This window comes from Eulemur rufifrons, chromosome 8, assembly GCF_041146395.1.
Source record: "Eulemur rufifrons isolate Redbay chromosome 8, OSU_ERuf_1, whole genome shotgun sequence".
In the NCBI taxonomy this organism is placed as follows: domain Eukaryota; kingdom Metazoa; phylum Chordata; class Mammalia; order Primates; family Lemuridae; genus Eulemur; species Eulemur rufifrons.
In genome coordinates this window covers 83,159,941-83,166,237 of record NC_090990.1, presented here as the reverse complement: position 1 = coordinate 83,166,237, position 6,297 = coordinate 83,159,941, and the positions used below count along the sequence as shown (strand labels likewise).

Below are 6,297 nucleotides of genomic sequence, written 5' to 3'. Positions count from 1 at the left end.
AAAGTTAGGGAGAATTGCAATTTTTTTTAAATTAAAAGACTTTATTTTTTAGAGAAGTATTAGGTTTATAGAAAAACTAAGCAGAAAGTACAGAGTTCCCATATATTCCCTCTTCCTCAAACATAGTTTCCCATATTATTAACACCTTGCATTAGTGTGATACATTTGTTTCAAATGATGAACCAATATTGATACATTATATATGTATGTGTGTGTGTATACATACATATATGTATATATGTACATATATATATTTTTAGAGACAGGTCTTGCTATGTTGCCCAGGCTAGATTTGAACTCCTGGGCTCAAGGGATCCTCCTGCCTCAGCCTCCCAAGTAGCTGGACTACAGGCACCTGACACCACCACGCCCAGAGATACATTATTATCAATATTAACTAAGATTCATAGTTTGCATTAGTGTTTATTCTTGTGTTGTATAGTTTTATGGGTTTTGCCAAATGCATATTGTTATTTATTCACCATTATGGTGTCATACTGAATAGTTTCACCACTTTAAAAATCCCCTGTTCTTCACCTATTCATCTGTTCCTATGCTTTAACCCCTGATAGCCACTGATCTTTTTACTATTTCTGTAGCTTTGCCTTTTACAGAATGTCATATAGTTGGAATTATCTATATATATGTAGCCTTTCAGACTGGTTTCTTTATTTAGAAATGTGATTTAAGTTTCTTTTATATCTTTTTGTGGCTTGATAGCTTGTTTCTTTTTATCACTGAATACTATTCCATTGTATGGATGTACTACAGTTTGTTTATCCATATACCTATTGAAGGATATCTTGGTTTCTTTCAATTTTTGGCAATTATGAGTAAAGCTGCTATAAACATTTATGTGTAGGTTTTAGTGTAGACACAAGTTTTTAATTCATTTAGGTAAATATCTAGGAGCACAATTGCTGGATCATATGATATAACTGTGTTTAGCTGTGTAAGAAACTGCCAAACTATCTTCCAAAGTGACTGTGCCATTTCGCATTCCCATCAGCAATGAATGAGAATTCCTGTTGCTCTACATCCTTACTAGCATTTGGCATTGTCAGTTTTTTGGATTTCAGCTATTCCAACAGGTGAGTAGTGGTATTTTTTATTGTTTTAATTCACAATTCCCTAATGACATACAACGTTGACCATCTTTTCATGTGCTGATTTGCAGTCTGTATTTCTTCCTTGGTGAGATATCTGTTCAGATCTTCTCTTCATCTTGTTCAGATCTTTTGTCCACTTGAAGGCTACAATTTTACTTTTATTTTGTTTTATTTTTTAAATTTTTATTTATTTATTTTTTAGACATGGTCTTGCTCCGTTGTCCTGGATAGAATACAGTGCCGTGATCATAGCTCACTTCAACCTCAAATTCCTGTTCAAGCAATCCTCCTGCGTCAGCCTTCTGAGTAGCTGGTACTACCAGTGTGCATCATTGTGTGGCTGATTTTTTTTATTTTTTGTAGAGGTGAGGTCTCCCTGTGTTGCCTCGGCTGGTCTCAAACTCCTGGCCTCAAGTGATCCTCCCACCTCAGCCACCCAAAGTGCTGGGATTACATGCATGAGCCACCATGCTGGCCCTCATTGTTATACCTTGCCTTTTTTGATTACTAGGGAGTTTGAGCATGTTTTTACAGATTCATTAGACATTCATATTCCTCCTTCTATTATTTGCCTATTTTTATCCTTTGCCTAGTTTTCTATTGGATTTCTTGCCTTTTACTTGTTGATTTATACAAGTTCTGTATATATTCTACATAATAATTCCTGAATTTTAGAGGTGGCAAATATATTCTAGGCTGTCATTTGTCTGCTAATTTTGTCTTTGATGTCATTTTTTGAAAAGAAATCTTGTTTTTATATATATTTTTTTTTTTTTTTTTTTTTTTTTTTTTTTTTTTGAGACAGAGTCTCACTCTGTTGCCCAGGCTAGAGTGAGTGCCGTGGCGTCAGCCTAGCTCACAGCAACCTCAAACTCCTGAGCTCAAAGGATCCTCCTGTCTCAGCCTCCCGAGTAGCTGGGACTACAGGCATGCACCACCATGCCCGGCTAATTTTTTCTATATATTTTTAGCTGTCCAAATCATTTCTTTCTATTTTTAGTAGAGATGGGGTCTCGCTCTTGCTCAGGCTGGTCTCGAACTCCTGAGCTCAAACGATCCGCCCACCTCGGCCTCCCAGAGTGCTAGGATTACAGGCGTGAGCCACCGCGCCCGGCCTTGTTTTTATATATTTAAATCCACATATTTCTCCTTTAATGGTGAGATTTTTAGGCAATTTTTACTAACTCCTACTTTATTTCAAGGTCACAAAGATATTCTTCTACACTTTCCTTATCTTCATAGCTTTCAATTTCAGATTAAAGTATCTAATCTATTACAGTTAACATTTATGTGTGGTGTGAGGTAGGAATCCACCTGGGTTTTACTACACATACCAGCTCTCCCAACATCATTAATTAAATAATCAACCCTTTCTTCATTGCTTAAAGATGCCACCTCTATCATACATGAAGTTTCCATATACATGTGCATTTTTTTGGGTTCCCTGCTTTGTTCTATTGGATAATCTATTTGTCTGTTTCTGTGCCAGTATTAAATTCTTCTCATTGCTGTGACTGTGGTTTGTCTTAATATTTGGTAATTCTCCATCTTGCTTTTCTTTTTTCAAACTACCTTAGTTATTTGTGTCTTAGCTGTTCTTTGTTCATTTTAGAATCAATTTGTCATATTCCTCTCAATCATGCTGGAATTTTGACTGAAAACGTATATTATATGTGTGTGTGTGTGTGTGTGTGTGTGTGTGTTATTTTTAGAAGAGTCTACAGATTTCTACTGTTAAGCTATTATACAAAAAACATAGTTTATCTACTTTTTCTGGCTCTATTTTATGTTTTTAATAGAGTTTATAAGAGCATTTTTAGGACTCTTGACTATGACAATTATAAGAGATATATTTAAAGACACATTTACAAAGGAGTAGTGAATATTTGGAAACTGTCTACATGTCCAATAATAGAGGAATAGTTAAATAAATAGAAATAGTTTGATGTATGCATTAACAGAAAATTACATTAAAATCATACTTTCAAAGAATCATTAATGACAGGAGAAAATGTTATTGCAATACTGTCACATCATTATTTGGTGAGATTGGAGGGATTTAAATAGACATTCTTATAATTTTTGGGTATATTTCAAATTTTCTGAAGTGAAGATGCTTTATTTTTATAATCTTTTTCCTTTAAAGAAATTGTTGGAAGCAAATAAGTTTTGTATTTGCCATCTGACTCTGTACAAGAACATCAGGAAAATGGTTTCTGACTCATCTGATGAGCTCATCAGGCAATAAATGATAACTCATACGTAAATTTTACTCCCCGCCGGGACTCTGCACAGTGTGTTAGGCCACCTGACTCAACTAAGCATGGGTAAATGCAATTTCACACAGTTGGCCCTCCTTTGTCATGAATTTCATATCCATTGATTCAACCAACCATGGACTGAAAATAATTTTTAAAAAAGTATGGTTGCATCTGTACTGCACATGTACAGATATTTTTCTTGTCATTATTCCCTAAACAATATAGTATAACAACTATTTACATAGCATTTACACTGTATTAAGTGTTACAATTGGATAAAATGGGCATCGTTTTATCCAGTTTGGTGATTATTACAACAAAGGAATAGAAAAGATAGTCCTAGAGATGATTTAAATTATGTAGGAGGATATGCAAATACTGCAGCATTTTTTATGAGGGGCTTGAGCATCCACGATTTTGGTATCCGCAGGGGGTCCTGGAACCAATCCCCTGTGAACACTGAGGGATGACTATATGACATAAAGATTCAGGATTTGGCTAGCAAGGCAGGCTCACCAATGCCAATCTCAATATTTCTGTGGTCTCCCCACACCAGATTTTTTTTTTGACTTTTTTCATGTTATTCCCTTTCTTGAAATTCCTTTCTCTCCTTATCCATCTATAACAATGCTACTTATTCCTTACAGTTTTTTGAGAACTTCTCTAATCCTCCTACTTCCTCTAACATTTCACCAGCACTTCAAATGTAGCTCTAACTTGGCATATTCTTAGAGCTGCTTTTTTTTCCCCCCAGTAATTTTTCCACAAGCAAAGATGATGGCATGATTGCTATCTGCATTAAATACTGTATTTCTCATCTTAGTAAACAGAGAAAATGGAAATTCAAGCACCTATGTTTTAGAACAACATATGCTATAACACTTTTTTCATTGCTATATTGGTCAGCAGATGGGAAGATTGGGGAAAATTGTTCTGACAGTCTTGGGCAAGTACAAGGCTCCACTGGCAATAGAACACCTGTGACTGTTTAAAATTTCTATCAATACTTACCTGACAAGGGAGATACCATGATCATGAAGGTGGTTTTCCCAGGGCGAGACTTACCTATTGCACTACTGATATGCTGACCCCCGTGATTTCCCCAAATGTGGGAAACTCGACTGCATAATTTGTGGTAGTTGGGGACTGCATTCATGCTCTCCCCTATAAATAAATAAATAAATAAATAAATAAAAGTTTCTATCAAAGAGATTGTCTGGTTTTATTGAGGCTGAGGGGCTACTCAGAGAGACTTTAGGAAATTAACAGATCCCAATAATGCAGAGACCAAAAGAAAGTCAGCCAAGCAGGAGCTGAACAAACAGGGCTCGGCAGTGTCCCTGTGGACTGTAACCTAGGCTCTGTCCACTTGGAGAAGGTGTATCTTAGTCTATCACTTTGGTGCAAAAGTAATTGCGATTTTGGACCATGAATTTTAAATCATTATAACTAGGCTCAAACACATCTTTATTGGCTGGGCACAGTGGCTCATGCCTGTAATCCTAGCACTCTGGGAGGCTGAGGCGGGAGGATTTGCTCCAGGTCAGGAGTTCAAGACCAGCCTGAGCAAGACCGAGACCCTGTCTCTACTAAAAATAGAAAGAAATTAGCCAGACAACTAAAAATATATGGAAAAATTTAGATGGGCATGGTGGCACATGCCTGTAGTCCCAGCTACTTGGGAGGCTGAGGCAGAAGGATTGCTTAAGCCCAGGAGTTTGAGGTTGCTGTGAGCTAGGCTGACGCCACAGCACTCTAGCCCGGGCAACAGAGCAAGACTCTGTCTCAAAAAACAAAACAAAACAAAATTCAAAAAACCCACATTTTTATTAATCAAAATAGGAATCATTACAATCAACACATTTTTGCCAGTGAGAAATAAGTGTGTTTATTCCTGTAGTGGAAAATCTGTGCTTCAGGATTCCACAAACTCTTGGAAAGCATTTTCTGCATCCTGCTGGTTGTGGGTGCATTTTCTCTGCAAAAAGTTGTCAAGATGCTTGGAGAAGTGGTAGTTGGTTGGTGAGAGGTCAGGTGAACATGGCAGATGAGGCAAAACTTTGTAGCCCAATTCATTCAACTTTGGAAGTGTTGGTAGTGCAATATGCGGTGGGGCGTGTGCGGTCTGGCGTTGTCATGGAGAGGAATTGGGCCCTTTCTGTTGACCAATGCCAGCTGCAGGAGTTGCAGTTTTTGGTGCCTCTCATCGATTTGCTGAGCGTACTTCTCAGATGTAATGGTTTCGCTGGGATTCAGAAAGCTGTAGTGGATCAGACTGGCATCAGACCACCAGACAGTGACCATGACCTTTTTTTAGTGGAAGTTTGGCTTTGGGAGGTGCTTTCTAGTTTCTTCTTGGTCCAACCACTGAGCTGATCATTATCGGTTGTCATATCAAATCCACTTTTCATGGCATGTCACAACCTGATGGAGAAATTGTTCTTCGTTGTTGCATATGAGAAGAAAAGACACTTCAAAACGAAGATTTTTTTGATTTTCAGTCAGCTCATGAGGCACCCACTTATTGAGCTTTTTCACCTTTCCAGTTTGCTTCAAATGCTGAACGACTATAGACTGGTAGACGTTGAGTTCTTTGGCAACTTCTCCTGTAGTTGTAAAAGGATCAGCTTTGATGATTACTCTCAGCTGGTCGTTGTCAACTTCTGATGGCTGCCCACTGCGCTCCTCATTTTTAAGGCTCTCATCTCCTTTGCAGAACTTCTTGAACCACCACTGCACTGTATGTTCATTAGCAGTTCCTGGGCCAAATGCGTTGTTGATGTTGCAAGTTGTCTCTGCTGCTTTGCGATCCATTTTGAACTTGAATAAGAATTTGCTTTTTGTCTAAAATCATTTCCATAGTCTAAAATAAATATAAAATAAACAGCAAGTAATAAGTCATCAGCAAAAAAACATAAAATGAGAAA

General features: G+C 37.4%; 1 non-coding gene across 1 annotated transcript; it reads left to right on the top strand.

Moving 5' to 3' along the window:
* The first annotated feature begins 4,373 nt into the window (after window positions 1-4,373).
* LOC138390934 (U1 spliceosomal RNA) lies at window positions 4,374-4,537 on the top strand. Its single transcript, XR_011234602.1, has one exon. It is a non-coding gene; the product is annotated as a U1 spliceosomal RNA (small nuclear RNA).
* Window positions 4,538-6,297: the final 1,760 nt, after the last annotated feature.